The sequence below is a fragment of the Oncorhynchus mykiss genome, chromosome 25 (assembly GCF_057628025.1).
Source record: "Oncorhynchus mykiss isolate SJ-2025 chromosome 25, ASM5762802v1, whole genome shotgun sequence".
Taxonomy (NCBI): Eukaryota; Metazoa; Chordata; class Actinopteri; order Salmoniformes; family Salmonidae; genus Oncorhynchus; species Oncorhynchus mykiss.
The window spans coordinates 17,349,900-17,370,555 of NC_143046.1; the positions used below are offsets into that span (position 1 = coordinate 17,349,900).

Below are 20,656 nucleotides of genomic sequence, written 5' to 3' on the forward strand. Positions count from 1 at the left end.
GGCTGAACCTCCCAACCCTACGGACCAGGTTGAACCTTCCAACCCTATGGACCAGGCTGAACCTCCCAACCCTATGGACCAGACTGAACCTCCCAACCCTATGGACCAGACTGAACCTCCCAACCCTATGGACCAGGTTGAACCTCCCAACCCAATGGACCAGACTGAACCTCCCAACCCTATGGACCAGACTGAACCTCCCAACCCTATGGACCAGGTTGAACCTCCCAACCCAATGGACCAGGTTGAACCTCCCAACCCTATGGACCAGACTGAACCTCCCAACCCTATGGACCAGACTGAACCTCCCAACCCTATGGACCAGGTTGAACCTCCCAACCCTATGGACCAGGCTGAAGTAAAGATCAGACTAAAATTAATGACATAACCACATGAAGGAGATACAACAAGTGACATACCGAGTCAGACACATTTGTATAGACAGTATTATCACACCCACATGCCTAGTCCCACATTACCACACTCCAACGCACACAACCAAAAAACCCAAACACAAGAATAGACAGCCAAATTCAATCAAACACTTATGTAATCAAACATCAAAGCTATGGATGTTCTGCCTCTATTTCTCACATGCACACACACCTGCGCTCTCGGTTATGTTGTTGACAGTGTTGTTGGGTGTGACTCGCCTAAACAGGAGGACAGCTATGTAGAGCAGCAGTAAGAGCTCAACTACTCAGGAGCTGGCAGATGTGTTCCCGTACCCAATGCCCATACCGCACCTCACATTGTTATACACTGTGTGTGTGTGAGTGTGTGTGTGTGTGTGTGTGTGAGTGTGTGTGTGTGTGTGTGTGTGTGTGTGTGTGTGTGTGTGTGTGTGTGTGTGTGTGTGTGTGTGTGTGTGTGTGTGTGTGTGTGTGTGTGTGTGTTTTAGTTTGATTGGCAGATGCTGTGATAGTATTAAAGGGGAATTGATAAGGTCTAAGAGCCCATTGTTCTGCTGACCAAACCAGAATTCACTTACTTGCTCCAAAGACGCACATGCACGCACACACACACACACACTTCATCTGCCAATCAAGTTGAAATACTACCGACAAGAACCATAGTGTCTCTCTAAGACCTCTTTCTCTCATTCTCTCCGTCACACACACACACACACACACACACACACACACACACACACACACACACACACACCTGCACGCACACACACACAGAGGTCTGGTTGGTTATTTATTGATCAAGATAAGGCTCCATACTAAAGAAAACACTTTAGCACAAATAATTACTACTGAGAATTTCTACTAAGACCTACTACTGAGAACTACTACCGAGAGTTACTACCGAGAACAACTAATGATAACTACTACTGAGAACTACTACTGAGAACTACTACTGAGAACTACTACTGAGAACTACTACTGAGAACTACCACTGAGAACTACTACCGAGAGTTACTACCGAGAACAACTAATGAGAACTACTACTAAGAACTACTACTGAGAACTACTACCGAGAGTTACTACCGAGAACAACTAATGAGAACTACTACTGAGAACTACTACCGAGAGTTACTATCGAGAACTACTACTAAGAACTACTACTGAGAACTACTACCGAGAGTTACTACCGACAACAACTAATGATAACTACTACTGAGAACTACTACTGAGAACTACTACTGAGAACTACTACAGAGAGTTACTACCGAGAACTACTACTGAGAACTACTACTGAGAACTACTACTGAGAACAACTACTGAGAACTACTACTGAGAACTACTACAGAGAATTACTACTGAGAACTACTACTGAGAACTACTACTGAGAACTACTACTGAGAACTACTACAGAGAATTACTACTGAGAACTACTACTGAGAACTACTACTGAGAACTACTACTGAGAACTACTACTGAAAACTACTACTGAGAACTACTACTGAGAACTACTACAGAGAATTACTACTGAGAACTACTACTGAGAACTACTACTGAGAACTACTACTGAGAACTACCACTGAGAATTACTACTGAGAACTACTACTGAGAACTACTACTGAGAACTACCACTGAGAATTACTACTGAGAACTACTACTGAGAACTACTACAGAGAACTACCACTGAGAACTACCACTGAGAACTACTACAGAGAACTACTACTGAGAACTACTACTGAGAATTACTACTAAGAATTACTACTGAGAACTACTACTGAGAACTACTACTGAGAACTACCACTGAGAATTACAAGTTATTCAACAGGCAGCATGTTGTATCTACAAGCAACATGTTGTATCTACATGCAGCATGTTATATCTACAGGCAGCATGTTGGATCTATAAGCAGCATGTTATATCTACAGGCAGCATGTTATATCTACAGGAAGCATGTTGTATCTATAGGCAGCATGTTATATATACAGCAGCATATTATATACACAGGTAGCATGATATATTTACAGACAGCAAGATATATCTAAAGGCAGCATGTTGTATCTACTGGCAGCATGTTGTATCTACAGGCAGCATGTTGTATCTAAAGGCAGCATGCTATATCTACAGACAGCATGATAAATCTAAAGGCAGCATGTTATATCTACTGGCAGCATGTTGTATCTACAGGCAGCATGTTGTATCTAAAGGCAGCATGCTATATCTACAGACAGCATGATAAATCTAAAGGCAGCATGTTATATCTACTGGCAGCATGTTGTATCTACAGGCAGCATGTTGTATCTACAGGCAGCATGTTGTATCTACAGGCAGCATTTAATATCTAGAGGCAGCATGTTATATCTACAGGATGCATGTTGTATATGCAGGAAGCATGTTACATCTGCAGGCAGTATGTTGTATCTACAGGTAGAATGTTGATCTACAGGCTGCATGTTATATCACCAGGCAGCATGTTGTATATACAGACAGCATGTTCAACCTACAGGCATCATGTTGTATCTACAGGCAGCATGTTGTATATACAGACAGCATGTTCAGCCTTTAGGAAGCATCTTGTATCTACAGGCAGCATGTTGTATCTACAGGCTGCATTTTATGCCTACAGGTAGCACGTGGTATCTAAAGGGAGCATGTTGAATCTACAGGCAGAACATTGATCTACAGCCTGCATGTTATATCAACAGGCAGCATGTTGTATATACAGACGGCATGTTATATCTGCAGACAGCATGTTGTATATACAGACGGCATGTTATATCTGCAGACAGCATGTTGTATCTGAAGGCAGCATGTTGTATCTACAGACAGCATGTTGCATCTACAGGCAGCATGTTGTATCTACAGGCTGTATTTTATGTCTACAGTGTTGGGGAATAATCAGAATTAGTTGGTAACATAGGTAAGATGTTTTATATTCATTATATGTGTGTAAGTTACTTCTCATCAGAATATTTATTTTTGTACAATACTGTGGCCGGGTTGCAGTCATCTGTTCTCTGTCAGGACTAAGTTACTTGTGCCGCAGAGAGGGAGAGGTCAAGCGTGTATCTCTTGGCTCCACAATGTCTGTGTGCCAGTCAATGTGTCTCTGTGATCTTGTCAAGGAGGGGTGGATTTGATATATGCATGTTGATAGGAGGATTTGTTTTATGGTTCTGAGTTTGAGAAAATAACATAGTTTAGGAGACAAAGCTGAACGATAAATTATGGCCAATGCTGTCTGGCTATGTGTGTCTTTGCTATAAAGGATCTCAGTTGCAATGTGTAAGGAACTCTCAGAGAATTCATTTATAGACACTGAATTGATCTGAGAGTCACAGGGTTGTGATGGAGCTCATATAATTAAAGATGGACTTTATGATAACTCTGACTTGTGTGTGGTTTGCTCTCATGATTTGGTAAATACAGGAAATTTCCACGACAACAGGCAGCATGTTATATCTACAGACAGAATGTTGTATCAACAGGAAGCATGTTATATATACAGTAGCATGTTATATTTACAAGCAGAACGCTGTAGCAGCATGTTGTATCTACAGGCAGCATTTTATATCTACAGGCAGCATGTTATATCTACAGGCAGCATGTTAAATGTATAGGCAGCATGTTAAATCTATAGGCAGTATGTTATATCTACAGACAGCATGTTGTACCTACAGGCAGTATGTTATATCTATATGCAGCATGTTGAATCTACAGACAGCATATTGTATATGAAAGCAGCATGTGGTATCAACATACAGCATGTTGTATCAACATACAGCATATTGTATCAACATACAGCATGTTGTATCAACATACAGCATGTTGTATCTACAGGCAGCATTTTGTGTCTACAGGCAGCATGTTAAATCTACAGGGAGCATGTTGTATGTACAGGCAGTATGCTACAGCTACAGGCAGAACTTTGTACCTACAGGCAGATTGTTGTATCTACAGGCAGCATGTTATATCTACAGATAGCATGTTGTATCGGCAGGCAGCATGTTCAACCTACAGGCAGGATGTTGTATCTGAAGGCAGCATGTTGTAACAACAGGCAGCATCTTATATACACAGGAGCATGTTATATCTACAAGCAGAATGCTGTAGCAGCATGTTGTATCTATAGGCACCAAGTTATATCTACAGGCAGCATGTTGTATCTACAGGCAGCATGTGGTATCTACAGGCAGCAAGTCGTATCTACATGCAACATGTTGTATCTACAAGCTGCATTATATGTCTACAGGCAGCATGATAAATCTACAGGTAGCATGTGGTATCTACAGAGAGCATGTTGTATCTACAGACAGCATGCAACAGCTACAGGCAGAACATTGTACCTACAGGCAGCATGTTGTATCTACAGGCAGCATGTTATATCTACAGACAGCATGCTGAATCTACAGACAGCATGTTGTATCTACAGGCAGCATGTTTAACCTACAGGCAGCATTATATAGCTACAGGTAGCATGTATTATCTACAGGCAGCATGTTGTATCTACAGGCAGCATTTTATATCTACAGGCAGCATGTTGTACCTACAGGCAGCATTTTCTATCTGAAGGCAGCATGTTGTATCTACAGGCAGCAGGTTGTATCTACAGGCAGTATGTTATATCTACAGGCAGCATGTTTAACCTACAGGCAGCATTATATAGCTACAGGTAGAATGTATTATCTACAGGCAGCATGTTGTACCTACAGGCAGCATGTTGTACCTACAGGCAGCATGATTTATCTACAGACAGCATGTTGTATCTACAGACAGCATGTTGTATCTACAGGAAGCATGTTATATCTACAGGTTGTAGGTTGTAGCAGAATGTTGTATCTACAGGCAGCATGATATGTCAACAGGCAGCACGTTATACTTACAGGTAGCATGTTGTATCTAAAGGCAGCATGATGTGTCAACAGGCAGCACGTTATACTTACAGGTAGCATGTTGTATCTACAGGCAGCATGTTGTATCTACAGGAAGCATGTTATACTTACAGGTAGCATGTTGTATCTAACGGCAGTCTGTATTATCTACAGGTTGAAGGTTGTAGCAGAATGTTGTATCTACAGGCAGCATGATGTGTCAACAGGCAGCACGTTATACTTACAGGTAGCATGTTGTATCTAACGGCAGTCTGTATTATCTACAGGTAGAAGGTTGTAGCAGCATGTTGTATCTATATGCAGCATGTTGTATCTACAGGCAGCAAGTTGTATCTACAGGCAGCATGTTATATCTACAGCCATCATGGTATATCTACAGGCAGCATCTAACACCTCCAGGCAGTATGTTGTATCTACAGGCAGCATGTTATATCTACAGTCAGCATGTTATATCTACAGGTAGAAGGTTGTAGCAGCATGTTGTATGTAAAGGCAGCATGTTTTGTCAACAGGCAGCACGTTAAACCTACAGGTAGCATGTTATATCTACAGGTAGAAGGTTGTAGCATCATGCTGTATCTACAAGCATCATGTTGTATCTAAATGGAGCAGGTTTTATCTACAGGCAGCATGTTGTATCTACAGGCAGCATGTTCTATCTACAAGCAGCATGTTGTATCTAAATGTAGCAAGTTTTATCTACAGGCAGCATGTTGCATCTAAAGGCAGCGTGTTCTATCTACAAGCAGCATGTTGAAGCAGCGTGTTGTATCTACAGGCAGTATTTTGTATCTACCGGCAGCATGTTGTATCTACAGGCAGCATGTTATACCAAAAGGCAGCATGTTTTATATTCAGGCAGCATGTTGTAACTACAGGCAGCATGTTGTATCTACAGGCAACATGTTATATATACAGACTGCATTTTATATCTATAGGCTGCATGTCATTTATGCAGCAGCATGTTAAATCTACAAGCAGAATGTTGAAGCAGCGTGTTGTATCTACAATCAGTATGTTGTATCTACAGGCAGTATTTTGTATCTACAGGCAGCATGTTGTATCTACAGGCAGCATGTTATATCTACAGGCAGCATGTTATACCTACAGGCAGTATGTTGTATCTACAGGCAGCATTTTGCATCTACAGGCAACATGTTATATCTACAGGCAGCATGTTGTATCTACAGGCAGCATGTTGTATCTACAGGCAGCATGTTGTATCTACAGGCAGCATGTTGTATCTACAATCAGTATGTTGTATCTACAGGCAGCATGTTGTATCTACAGGCAGCATGTTGTATCTACAGGCAGCATGTTGTATCTACAGGCAGCATGTTGTATCTACAGGCAGAATGTTGAAGCAGCCTATTTTATCTACAGGCAGCATTTTATATCTACAGGCAGCATGCTATATCTACAGGGATCATGTTGTATCTACAGGCAACATGTTGTATCTACAGACAGCATTTAACACCTCCAGGCAGCATGTTGTATATACAGTCAGCATGTTGTAACTAAAGGCAGAATATTGTAGAAGCATTTTTATCTACAGGCAGCATGTTAGATCTACAGGTAGAAGGTTGTATTAGCATGTTGTATCATCAGGCAGCATGTTGTATCTGCAGGAAGCATGTTGTATCTGCAGCCAGCATGTTATTTATACAGCACTATGTTATATCTACAAGCAGCATTTTGTAGCAACATCTTATATCTGCAGGCAGCATGTCATACCTACAGGCAACATGTTGTATCTACAGGCAGCATGTTGTATCCACAGGCAGCATGTTATTTGTACAGCAGCATGTTTAATCTACAAGCAGAATGTTGTAGCAGTATGTTGTATCTGCAAGCAGCATGTTTTATCTACAGCAGCATGTTTTATCTTCAGGCAGCATGTTGTATCTACAGGTTGCATGTTGTAGCTACAGGAAGCATGCTGTATCTACAGGCAGCATGTTACATCCAGAGGCAGCATGTTATATCTACAAGCAGGAATTTGTACCTACAGGCAGCATGTTGTATCTACAGACAGTATGTTGTATCTAAAGGCAGCATGTTGTATCTACAGGCAGCATGGTGTATCTACAGGCAGCATGTTATATCTACAGGCAGCATGTTGTATATAAAAGCAGCAAGTTGTGTATACAGGCAGAATGTTGTGGAAGCATGTTGTTTCTACAAGCAGCATGTTGCATCTACAGGCAGCAATCTATATCTACAGGCAGAATATTGTATCTACAAGCAACATGTTGTATCTACAGACAGTATGTTGTACCTACAGGCAGCATGTTATATCTATAGGCAGCATGTTATATCTACATGCAGCTTTTTGAATCTACAGGCAGCATGTTATATCTACAGGCAGCATGATGTATCTACAGACAGTATGTTGGATCTACAGGCAGCATGGTGTATCTACAGGCAGCATGTTGGATCAACATGGCAGTATTTTGTATCTACAGGCAGCATGTTGGATCAACATGGCAGTATTTTGTATCTACAGGCAGCATGTTATATCCACAGGCAGCATGCTGAATCTACAGACAGCATGTTGTATCTACAGGCAGCATGTTTAACCTACAGGCAGCATTATATAGCTACAGGTAGCATGTATTATCTACAGGCAGCATGTTGTATCTACAGGCTGCATTTTATATCTACAGGCAGCATGTTGTACCTACAGGCAGCATTTTCTATCTGAAGGCAGCATGTTGTATCTACAGGCAGCAGGTTGTATCTACAGGCAGTATGTTATATCTACAGGCAGCATGTTTAACCTACAGGCAGCATTATATAGCTACAGGTAGCATGTATTATCTACAGGCAGCATGTTGTATCTACAGGCTGCATTTTATATCTACAGGCAGCATGTTGTACCTACAGGCAGCATGATTTATCTACAGACAGCATGTTGTATCTACAGACAGCATGTTGTAGCAGCATGTTGTATCTACAGGAAGCATGTTATATCTACAGGTTGTAGGTTGTAGCAGAATGTTGTATCTACAGGCAGCATGATGTGTCAACAGGCAGCACGTTATACTTACAGGTAGCATGTTGTATCTAAAGGCAGCATGATGTGTCAACAGGCAGCACGTTATACTTACAGGTAGCATGTTGTATCTACAGGCAGCATGGTGTATCTACAGGCAGCATGTTGGATCAACATGGCAGTATTTTGTATCTACAGGCAGCATGTTATATCCACAGGCAACATGCTGAATCTACAGGCACCATGTTGGATCAACATGGCAGTATTTTGTATCTACAGGCAGCATGTTATATCCACAGGCAGCATGCTGAATCTACAGGCAGCATGTTATATATACAGGCAGCATGTTGAATCTATAGGCAGCATGTTATATCTACTGGCAGTGTGTTATATATGCAGGCAGCATGTTGAATCTACAGGCAGCATGTTGAATCTACAGGCAGCATGTTATATATGCAGGCAGCATGTTGAATCTACAGGCAGCATGTTGAATCTACAGGCAGCATGTTATATATACAGGCAGCATGTTATATATACAGACAGCATGTTATATATACAGGCAGCATGTTATATATACAGGCAGCATGTTATATATACAGGCAGCATGTTATATCTACAGGCAGCATGTTATATATACAGGCAGCGTGTTATATATACAGGCAGCATGTTCTATATACAGGCAGCATGTTATATATACAGGCAGCATGTTATATCTACAGGCAGCATGTTATATATACAGGCATCATGTTCTATATACAGGCAGCATGTTATATCTACAGGCAGCATGTTGAATATATAGGCAGCATGTTATATATGCAGGCAGAATGTTCTATCTCCAAGCAGCATGTTGTATCTACAGGCAGCACAGGCAGAACGTTATATGCACGCACTAGAGACATTATATCCAGACATACAGTAGCCACACAAACACACAAGCTCACACACAGACACACATGCACACGCATGCACACACGCACACACACAAAAACACACACTTCAGTAGACTGGCTACAGTTGCTGGCTCGGTGACTGAGTCTTTCTCCAGCGCATGTCATTGTTCCTTAAGGCAAATGAATACAAACCGCCCTACTAGCCACTCCAGCCCAGTGAACCATGAAAATCGGCATCTCACCCTGATATGTCACTTCTATTGCATCAAGATCAGACTTCGTGTTGCATTGTGTCATTATCGCTCTTTACAATGACTTCATCTAATTTATGCCATGGCATCAATCTTATTGTAACCCTGATTTTCTTTTTTTATTGGCTGCTAATTCACTTTTTTCCTAGAAAATAAATAGAAAGGGGTGGATGAGATTGGCGAGAGCGAGAGTGAGAGAGGGGAGAGAGTGGGAGAGACAGAGGAGAGCGAGTGGGAGAGAGAGTTGGAAAGCATTTTAGGCAGCGTCTTGTGTCTGGGGACTTGCTGGTGCAAGGGTGTCTGCACCGGTGTAGCACACACTCCTGCATCTCCCGCAAGGCAGGGGGGCCCGCAAGCTTTTGGGGGCCCCCAACCCCACCCCAGAGGTCGGCCTCCCAGATATAATATGATCAGCTCATGAGCTATGACATTTTTAGAATTACAGGATTTTTTTCTTCTTTTTTTTTTCTTTTTTTTTCTTTTTTTTCTCTCAGCCTCATGGCAAAATGTGTGGCAGCGAGAGGCGCAGCGGTCTAAGGCACTGCATCTCAGTGCTTGAGGCGTCACTACACGCCTCAAGCACGCCTCAAGCGTCTGTAGTCTTTTTGTTCTTAACTAACTTGCCTAGTTAAATAAAGGTTAAATAAAATGTAAAACATTTGTAGAATAGCAGAACATTTGCTCAGAGATTTTTGAAAGAAAACTTTTGTAGTTACATTTATTTTATTTTATTTATTTTATTTCAGCTTAAAATTTACATTCAGGGCCTTCCGAGTGGCGCAGCGGTCTAATGCTTCGCAGTGCATGAGGCGTCACTACAGACCCGGGTTCGATCCCAGGCTGTGTCACAGTCGGTCGTGACCAAGAGACCCATGAGGCGGCGCAAAAGTGGGCCAACGTTGTCTGGGTTAGGGGAGGGTTTGGCTGGCATTTCCTTGTCCCATCGTGCTCTAGCGATTCCTTGTGGTGGGCTGGGCACCTGCAAGCTGACTTAGGTCGCCAGTTAGACAGTGTTTCCTCTGACACATTGTTGCAGCTGGCTTCCGGGTTAAGTGAGCAGTGTGTCAAGAAGTAGTGTGGCTTGGCAGGGTCGTGTTTCGGAGGTCGCATGTCTCTTTCTTGACCTTCGCCTCTCCCAAGTCCGTAGTGCAGTTGCAGCGATGGAACTAGACTGAAACTGCCAATTGGAAAAATGGGTAAAATACATTTAGATTTAGGGGAATTTTATAAAGGAAAATATTTGTTTTGGGAATTTTCGAAATGCTTTCAATATTATTCATTTGTCCTTGTCCAGAGCAAAGGATCCCAATTTAAAACGTTTCAAAAAAAGTGTTTAAACTTCTAACAAGGGACAATAATGGATACTAACTGAACAATTATCTTATGTAGTTCCTTGCAATAGCCCTCTGTGACTTTAAAGAATATTTATCTCAAAACTGTGATTCCTAAAAGATAGGAATTTTGGTTCAAATATGTTACATTCAATTAGGTTTTAGAGTCGTAAAGCAACTGAGGAAAAACAGAATTGCTACTGTGTATACCACTTGAAAGAAGAAAAATTCAATTTTTGTCAACTCTTCAAAAATCAACTCCGCCAGAGTGCTGAAAATTCTGATAGAATGGTTCTGTTTTTATTGGGGACTTTCAAATGAATCATTTTCCATATTTTACAAATATTTGATTTGAAATTTTAGTTTTAGAGAAGCAAAAATATGTCTGTTTTGAGTGTCTGTTGTCAACTCTGTCAGCAGCTTGTCAACTCTGTCAGCATCTTGTCAACTCCATCAATATTATTTGGTCAATATTCAGAAAAAGTATTTTAATCCCTATTCTACAACATATGCTTACACAATTGAAGTATTTGCTGTACTATACCTAAGGGATAATGTTTGCTTTTTAAATGTTATTTTATTTTCTAAATCTATAAAAACATTCCAAAATGCCAACGAAATGTTTGGAGATTTGCATTACATATTTGAATAATCTAATATTAGAATTAAACTATCAAGGCCTTTAAACACTTGTTGGACAATAATTGTACAAATTAAATGCTTTTTTATGATTTTATGGTGTCTGAGGAGTTGATAGCTGATACTTTGGTCTATCAAACTATATATTTCAAATGTTGTTAATATTAAGACAATTATTTGTGGGAATTTGTTTTGATTGTCCAATCTTTCAAGAATCCCTGAGCTCTAAAACAGCTAACTTTTCTCTCAGCTTCATGGCAAAATGTGTAAAATAGCATGAGAATAGCTATAATAGTCCTACTGCACATTTTTCTCTCTTCCACATGGAGATTTATTTTTTACCCACCACCTCACCCACCCCCTCACCCACCCGTCTAACAGCGCTACGCCACTGGGTGTCTGGATGTCTGACGCCTCGATTGAAGGGCTGAATTAATTTGCGAGAAGAGAAGCACTTACAGACGGTTAACATTTGGGCTGTGAATCAAAACGTTATTTAGCCGTGTATTTAAATGAGCTCAGGTTTTCAGGACAGGAGACTTGACGTCCCAAGAAGCATTATTACAATGGGTTTAGACTTGAAGGATAAATACTATAATTAAGATAATAGCGACTCGTGGCTCAGGGGTGAGAGGACTGTTATCAGACACCTGTTCCGAACAACCCATCTTTAGTAGGAGTGTGGGACCCATAGCACTGGGCAATCCTGTAGCCTACATCTATTTTACTCACAAAATGTGTACCCTGGAATAGCTACAAAAGACAGAAACACAAGACAGACTGCTCTGCACACACTCTCACTCTCATTCACACACATAGAGCCCGCGCGCAGCCTATATGCAGACATTTTCTCCCAACCTCCTCGAGCAGTAACCATGACAACAGGATGGTTGGGAGACACTGCTCGCGTTAAATGAGACCGGTGCTTTTCTCTTCCTCTCCAAAATAGACCTTGGTCGCTTTTCAAGATCGACTCACTTTTCTCCCTCTGCTCAGTTGAGGGTAGAAACCCCCGAAACAAAACCCCGTGGCCCACACACTGCATATTAACTCAATAGACAGAGAGTCCGAGACCCCAACCGGTAGACTAAAACGGCAAGAAGAAACATGCATCCCCTTCCACTTTCCTCTATGCATGTTTGTCCTGGTACAAGGATAGGGATTTTGAAAAGAAAGCCTTTCAATTATCCCATTTAATCGGATTCCAGATTATTAATCGGATGGCTATATAGTCTTTGGTTCTTTATGGCATTAAATCATTTGTGAACGCAAAATCTATCTACAGCCTAGCTATAATAACATTAAATTCACAACAATATCAGGCATCCACTATTGCACTCACCAACAAAATGCGTTGAATCAAAGGTAGCCTGAAAAGCCAGTTCTGCACTGCAGTTTCAGGTTGAATTCTCTCTCGGTCCATCCATCCACGCGGGAGAACATAGACCGTGGGTCTGTTTGGTCCTCGTCGTGCCGCGTCCTTCCCGACTGGTACCGTCTAATCTGCCCAGCAAGCGACTCCTCACCGCTCGGACTCTGGCGGTACAGTAGGCTAGTCTCGCCTCCACTCACTGGCTCAGGCATGGGGGAGGTCCAGCCGGTGGGAAATGGGTAGACCGATTGCGCGTGGATGGGGGCGTCTGTGTAAACGAGCGGATGTGCAGTCGCGTCCCTCTCCTCCCCTGCTGCACGCGAGGAGCATCGATCTCCAGTCTCCAATCAGTGTTCTGAGGCGCGCGGGCAGTGTGGGACTGTCTGTGTCTCGGGCCTGTGTTATGATTCCATTTACCACTAACTCAGGTTTGGGGGGTGGTTTGGCTTACTTATAGCCACATAAATACATACTATTTTTACTAATTTGGCTATAGTTTACATGGCGCAAAGGACCTTTATCCATGTGTCTTTGTCCCACTGTCTTTATTCCAGTGTCTTTATTCCAGTGTCTTTGTCCCACTGTCTTTATTCCAGTGCCTTTATTCCAGTGTCAGCATATCAACATAGATGACACATGCACTGTTAGGTTATGTAAAACAGGATATTTTATATGGTTTCTGTAAAATATATATTTTGCAGGCAGTTGTTGTGTTACTAAAGGAAGCAGGCTTGACATGTCCCTTACAGAAATCAATGAATAGGATTTATCTTTGAGTATAACAACAAGATATTTCTCTATCAAATACCATGTTACAGGAAGTATATTTTATCTCAAAAGTACTACCAGTATCCCCCATTGACCTAACTGCAGCATACATTGACGGGACTGCTTGTTCTCAGATGGATGTGTTAGGTAATACCTGTGACAGACAGGAGGGTTCAAAGTTCATGGGAAGGAACGCTTTGGTAACAGTTTCACTGAGGAAAGTTTAGGTGCTTTTAGCTATGCTTTAGGTAGCTCTGGTACTTACATAATCTCTGCACCCTGAACCAAATTAGCCAAGGTTGAGGTGAGAGACTAGTCTACAAGAAAAGGGTGTTGTTTTCATTTTCCTGCCAGGGAATAAACTTGTAGGAGAAGAACAACACAGGCAATGTATAGTCCTGTGTGGTTCAGTTAGTAAGATTGTGGCACTAGCAACACCAAGGTTGTTGGTTCAATTCCCTTATGGATTACATATAAAAAATGTATGTACTCACTGCACTGTAAGTCACTTGGGAGGAAAGCTTCTTCTAAGTGGCCTAATATTATTATTTAGCACAAATTCTGTCAAATGAAAGCATTGTCAATCTATATTATACTAGATAGGATGAATTATTTGGCTTGGATTACTTCAGTGGCTGACAACAAGAGGTTGAGTATTGATGGAGCCTGTGCTAATAATGCCCTTGACATAGGAGTAGAGGACATCCCACCCCTCCATCCATGCCATCTCTCTCTCTCTCTCTCTCTCTCTCTCGCTCTCCTTACCTCCCTTCCAAACACCTGCATCAGTGACGCCAAGTCAAAAAGCAGAACGAGGCTTCGTTCAGGGAGGCAAAGTTGTATGACATTCAAAGTTGTGACGTTCACCTGAACAATTAGCATTGTCCTTGCAACACCCTTTAAACAGTGTCTCACTTTAGTTCTATGGGTGCTTCTCAAGGGCATGTTCAAGAGCAGCAGACATTACTGTACCTTGCAGCATTCTACAACCATACATTTGATTCTGCTCAAGTCTGTTTCCCTTTGTAAACGGTTCCAACCTGTGTGTTCATCCTGGATGTACAACGTATCGGTGATGCTGCCAACCTATATAGAACAACCTCACACCCATTAGACACCTCGGCCAAGGAGGAACACAGCAATCAATAACACATGAAAGAGAGACTGGGGGAGGTGGAGAGGTGCATCAGAGAGAAAGACAGACTGGGGGAGGTGGAGAGGTGCATCAGAGAGAAAGACAGAAGACAAAGAGATAGAAAGAGGTAAAGAAAGTAGAGGGGTAGAGACAGTCCAGAATTAGAGAGGCATTCCAGATAGGGAAGGAGAGAGTGTGAGGGTGAGTGAGAGACAGAGAGAGAGTGTGAGGGAGAGTGAGAGACAGAGAGAGAGCATGAGGGAGAGTGAGAGTGAGAGACAGAGAGAGAATGAGAGACAGAGGGAGAGTGAGAGACAGAGGGTGAGTGAAAGACAGAGAGAGAGTGAGAGTGAAAGAGAGAGAGAGCGTGAGGGAGAGTGAGTGAGAGTGAGAGAGAGTGAGAGACAGAGGGAGAGTGAAAGACAGAGGGAGAGTGAAAGACAGAGGGAGAGTGAAAGAGAGAGAGAGCGTGAGGGAAAGTGAGAGACAGAGAGAGAGCGTGAGGGAGAGTGAGAGACAGAGAGAGCGGAAGGGGGAGGGGGAGAGAGAGGATATGACAAAGAGGGTCCACAGAGTACAGATGACCATGACAAGGCTACCTGCAGTATAATGGGGGAAACCCCCCTTCACAGAACCACTGCGGCCCCAAATGGCACCCTATTCCCTACATAGTACACTACTTCTGAGGACCCATAGGGCTTTGGTCAAAAGAAGTGCACTTTGTAGAGAATAGGATGCCAATTGGGAAGTACCCACTGTCAATCCTGATTACTTATCCATTAGGGGACCATCTGCCCCTCCCCCTTAAAACCAACCCCCCCTGTCCACCCCACCCCCATGCCTGTATCCCAGGGGATGGCGTGATGGAGTGATAAAGGAGAGGAGAAGAGAAGAGAGGTGTGTCCCCAAATGACAGCTGCAGAATTCTGATGGACTAGCCCTGTTGAGAACAGTGGAATTCCCAGATGTGAGAATGGGAGGGGGTGAGGAGGATGGAGGCTGGGGAGTGAAGAGGATGGAGGGAGGAGCATAAGGTGAGGTAATGGCTAGTGTTTTCGTTGGTGAGAGGGTAGAGGGAGGGGGGTAAGGAGAGGTAACGGCTAGTGTTTTGGTTGGTGAGAGGGTGGAGGGAGGGGGTAAGGAGAGGTAATGGCTTGTGTTTTGGTTGGTGAGAAAGTGTAGGGATGTGGTAAGGAGAGGTAATGGTAGTGTTTTGGTTGGTGAGAGGAGGAGGGAGGTGAGTAAGGAGAGGTAATGGTAGTGTTTTGGTTGGTGAGAAGGTGGAGGGATGTGGTAAGGAGAGGTAAAGGTAATGTTTTGGTTGGTGAGAGGTGGAGGGAGGTGAGTAAGGAGAGGTAATGGTAGTGTTTTGGTTGGTGAGAAGGTGGAGGGTGGGGGTAAGGAGAGGTAATGGTAGTGTTTTGGTTGGTGAGGAGGTGTAGGGAGGGTGAATAAGAAGAGGTAATGGTAGTGTTTTGGTTGGTGAGAGGTGGAGGGAGGTGAGTAAGGAGAGGTAATGGTAGTGTTTTGGTTGGTAAGAAGGTGGAGGGAGGTGAGTAAGGAGAGGTAATGGTAGTGTTTTGGTTGGTGAGAAGGTGGAGGGAGGTGAGTAAGGAGAGGTAATGGTAGTGTTTTGGTTGGTGAGGAGGATAGTGTAGTAGTATATGTGAACGGGAAAAGGAGGGTGATAGATCAATGTGTAGTTATAATCAGTGTGTAGTTATGATCAGTGTGTAGTTATGATCAGTGTGTAGTTATGATCAGTGTGTAGTTATGATCAATGTGTAGTTATGATCGGTGTGTAGTTATGATCCATGTGTAGTTATGATCAATGTGAAGTTATGATCAGTGTGTATTTATGATCAGTGTGTAGTTGTGTAGTATATAATGTTGTTCTGCTAACTCTAATAATTACACTTTGATCAATCAACCTAAATGGGAGAGAGAGGGGGAAGGGTTCCTAGACGGGTGATATGATATGAGACATCTGAGTCTGTGGCTCAGAATCACTGGCTATCACACTGGCTACCACACTGGCTACCACACTCCACTGGTCTTTGTGTGTGTGTATGTAGCCAACACACACACATACAGACAGACGCAGCTTGGGCTCACATGGACGCAGTCACACACACACATGCACAGATAGACTGAGACTGAGCTGGAATTAAAGACAGAAATCCTCAAGATGTACATCGATACAGTGTTTACAGCTTTCTTTCTGTCTGTCTGTCTGTCTGTCTGTCTGCCTGTCTGTCTGTCTGTCTGCCTGCCTGCCTGCCTGCCTGCCTGCCTGCCTGCCTGCCTGCCTGCCTGCCTGCCTGCCTGCCTGCCTGCCTGCCTGCCTGCCTGCCTGCCTGCCTGCCTGCCTGCCTGCCTGCCTCACACCAGACTGTGCTAGGGTAAACAACATGGAGCTTACTGAGACAGCTGGGCCACACATACACATGCATCCATGTGTGTGTGTCAGATCAGAGAGCACCACAGCAGTACAGTCTGTGTGTGTGTGTATGTGTGTGTGTGTCAGATCAGAGAGCTCCACAGCAGTACAGTCTCTGTGTGTGTTAGATCAGAGAGCTCCACATCAGTACAGTCTGTGTGTGTTTGTGTTAGATCAGAGAGCTCCACATCAGTACAGTCTGTGTGTGTGTGTGTGTTCCACTAAGGGAGAGGCAAACATATTGCAGTGAGTCTTACAGAGATAAAGAGGAATTACATGGAATAATACTTTTTTTATTTATTTAAAAATATATATATTTTTAGGGGGTGGACAAGCTTTAATATTGCTGATAGATTGTTGCTTACATCAATGTAATTGTCTGCACCATTTCCTGTCCCCCATATATTTTTTGGGTAAATATATATATCTATATACATGTACATACAGTGAGCACCATAATTCATTGGACAGTGACCATTGTTTTGTTATTTTGGTTCTGTACTCTAGCACTTTGAGTTTGGAAGGATACAATGACAATGGGGGTGAAGTGCAGACTGTCAGCTTTAATTTGAGGGTATTTTCATACATATCAGATGAACCGTTTAGAAATTATTGAAGTTTTTGTGCATAGTCCCCCCCCATTTTGGGCATCAAAAAACATTGGACAGTTTAACATAATGTAGAATAAAGTAATCATTGTTAATAATATGTTGCATATCCTTTGCATGCAATGACTGCTTGAAGTCTGCGATGCATCGACATCACCAGACGCTGGGTATCTTCCCTGGTGATGCTCTGCCAGGCCTGTACTACAGTCATCTTCAGCTCCCGCTTGTTTCGGGGACTTATTGCCTTCATTCTCCTCTTCAGCATGTAAAATGCATGTTCAATTGGATTCAGATCCGGTGATTGACTCGGCCAGTCAAGGATTTTCCACTTTTTGGCCATCAAATACCCCTTCGTTGTTCTAGCAGTATGTTTAGGGTCATTGTCTTGTTGCATGATGAAGTGCCGTCCAATGAATTTGTTTTTTTCTGAGCAGATAAAATATTTCTGTAGACTTCAGAATTCATTGTTCTACTTCTGTCTGCAGTCACATCATCGATGAAGACAAGCTAGCCTGTTCCACTGGCAGCCATACAGGCCCAAGCCATAACACCCCCTCCACCATGTTTCACGGATGAGGTGGTATGCTTTGGATCATGGAAATGTTTTTTTTTCCTCCACACTTTCCTCTTTCCATCACTCTGGTACATGTTAATCTTTGTCTCATCTGTCCACAATACTTTTTTTCAAGAACTATTGGGACACTTTTAGGTGCTTTTTAGCAAACTGTAATCTGGCCTTTCTGTTCTTCAGGCTTATCAGTGGTTTGCATCTTGTAGTGTACCCTCTGTAGTCCTGCTGGTGTAGTTGTCTATGTATGGTACACTTTAACACATCTACACCTGCATCCAGGAGAGTGTTTTTGATCTGTTGGGCTGTTGTCAGGGGGGTTTTGTTCACCATAGAGAGTATTCTCCGGTCATCCACTACCGTGGTCTTCCTCAGTCTACCGGGTCTTTTGACATAATTGAGTTCACCGGTTGTTTTTTTCTCGTTAATGATGAACCAAACTGTTAACTTGGGGATGCCCAGGGTATTTGCAATGTTCCTGATTGATTGATTTTCATTTCTGAGCCTTATGACGGCCAGCTTCATTTGCATCGACACTGCTGTCTTCCTCATGTTGTCACACCCCAACAACAACCTCCAAAGGCAATAGCAAAGTCTAGAATCAATACTATTCATCAACAGCTCTCCTACATTCATTAACGACACCAATGAATACACCTGCCTAACGACACACATTTGTGAAGCCAATTCAACAAATACTTGTAGTACCTTAAAATGGAGGGACCATGTACAAAAGGTACTGTCATTTCTAAACGGTTCATCCAAAATGTATGAAAATACCCTAAAAATAAAGCTGACAGTCTGCACTTCACCCCCATTGTCATTGTATCCTTACAACTCAAAGTGCTAGAGTACTGGTCACTGTCCAATGAATTGTGGTGCTCACCGTAAATACATACACATATCACTATACACACACACACACACATATATATATATATATATATATATATATATATATATATATATATATATATATATATACACTGCTCAAAAGAATAAAGGGAACACTAAAAGAACACATCCTAGATCTGAATGAATGAAATATTCTTATTAGTTGAATGTGCTGACAACAAAATCACACAAAAATTATCAATGGAAATCAAATTTATCAACCCATGGAGGTCTGGATTTGGAGTCACACTCAAAATTAAAGTGGAAAACCACACTACAGGCTGATCCAACTTTGATGTAATGTCCTTAAAACAAGTAAAAATGAGGCTCAGTAGTGTGTGAGGCCTCCACGTACCTGTATGACCTCCCTACAACGCCTGTGCATGCTCCTGATGAGGTGGCGGATGGTCTCCTGAGGGATCTCCTCCTAGACCTGGACTAAAGCATCTGCCAACTCCTGGACAGTCTGTGGTGCAACGTGGCGTTGGTGGATGGAGCAAGACATGATGTCCCAGATGTGCTCAATTGAATTCAGGTCTGGGGAACAGGTGGGCCAGTCCATAGCATCAATGCCTTCCTCTTGCAGGAATTGCTGACACACTCCAGCCACATGAGGTCTAGCATTGTCTTGCATTAGGAGGAACCCAGGGCCAACCACACCAGCATATGGTCTCACAACGGGTCTGGGGATCTCATTTCGGTACCTAATGGCAGTCAGGCTACCTCTGGCGAGCACATGGAGGGCTGTGCAGCCCCCCAAAGAAATGTCACCCCACACCATGACTGACCCACCGCCAAACCGGTCATGCTGGAGGATGTTGCAGGCAGCAGAACGTTCTCCACGGCGTCTCCAGACTCTGTCACGTCTGTCACGTGCTCAGTGTGAACCTGCTTTCATCTGTGAAGAGCACAGTGGCAAATTTGCCAATCTTGGTGTTCTCTGGCAAATGCCAAACGTCCTGCACGGTGTTGGGCTGTAAGCACAACCCAAACCTGTGGACATCGGCCCCTCATAGCACCCTCATAGAGCCTGTTTCTGACCGTTTGAGCAGACACATGCACATTTGTGGCCTGCTGGAGGTCATTTTGCAGGGCTCTGGCAGTGCTCGTCCTTGCACAAAGGCGGAGGTAGCGGTCCTGCTGCTGGGTTGTTGCCCTCCTACGGCCTCCTCCACGTCTCCTGATGTACCGGCCTGTCTCCTGGTAGCGCGTCCATGCTCTGGACACTACGCTGACAGACACAGCAAACCTTCTTGCCACAGCTCGCATTGATGTGCCATCCTGGATGAGCTGCACTACTTGAGCCACTTGTGTGGGTTGTAGACTCCGTCTCATGCTACCACTAGAGTGAAAGCACCGCCAGCATTCAAAAGTGACCAAAACATCAGCCAAGAAGCATAGGAACTGAAAAGTGGTCTGTGGTCCCCACCTGAAGAACCACTCCTTTATTGGGGGTGTCTTGCTAA

General features: G+C 43.1%; 1 protein-coding gene across 1 annotated transcript in view; it reads right to left on the minus strand.

Moving 5' to 3' along the window:
* Nucleotides 1-13,164, minus strand: part of LOC110504656 (PH and SEC7 domain-containing protein 2) — a 65,983-nt gene extending 52,819 nt beyond the window's left edge. Inside the window, exon 1 of the mRNA XM_036969942.2 lies at nucleotides 12,748-13,164. The gene's annotated coding sequence lies outside the window, so the exon portion shown is untranslated. The remainder of the gene's footprint in view (nucleotides 1-12,747) is intronic.
* Nucleotides 13,165-20,656: the final 7,492 nt, after the last annotated feature.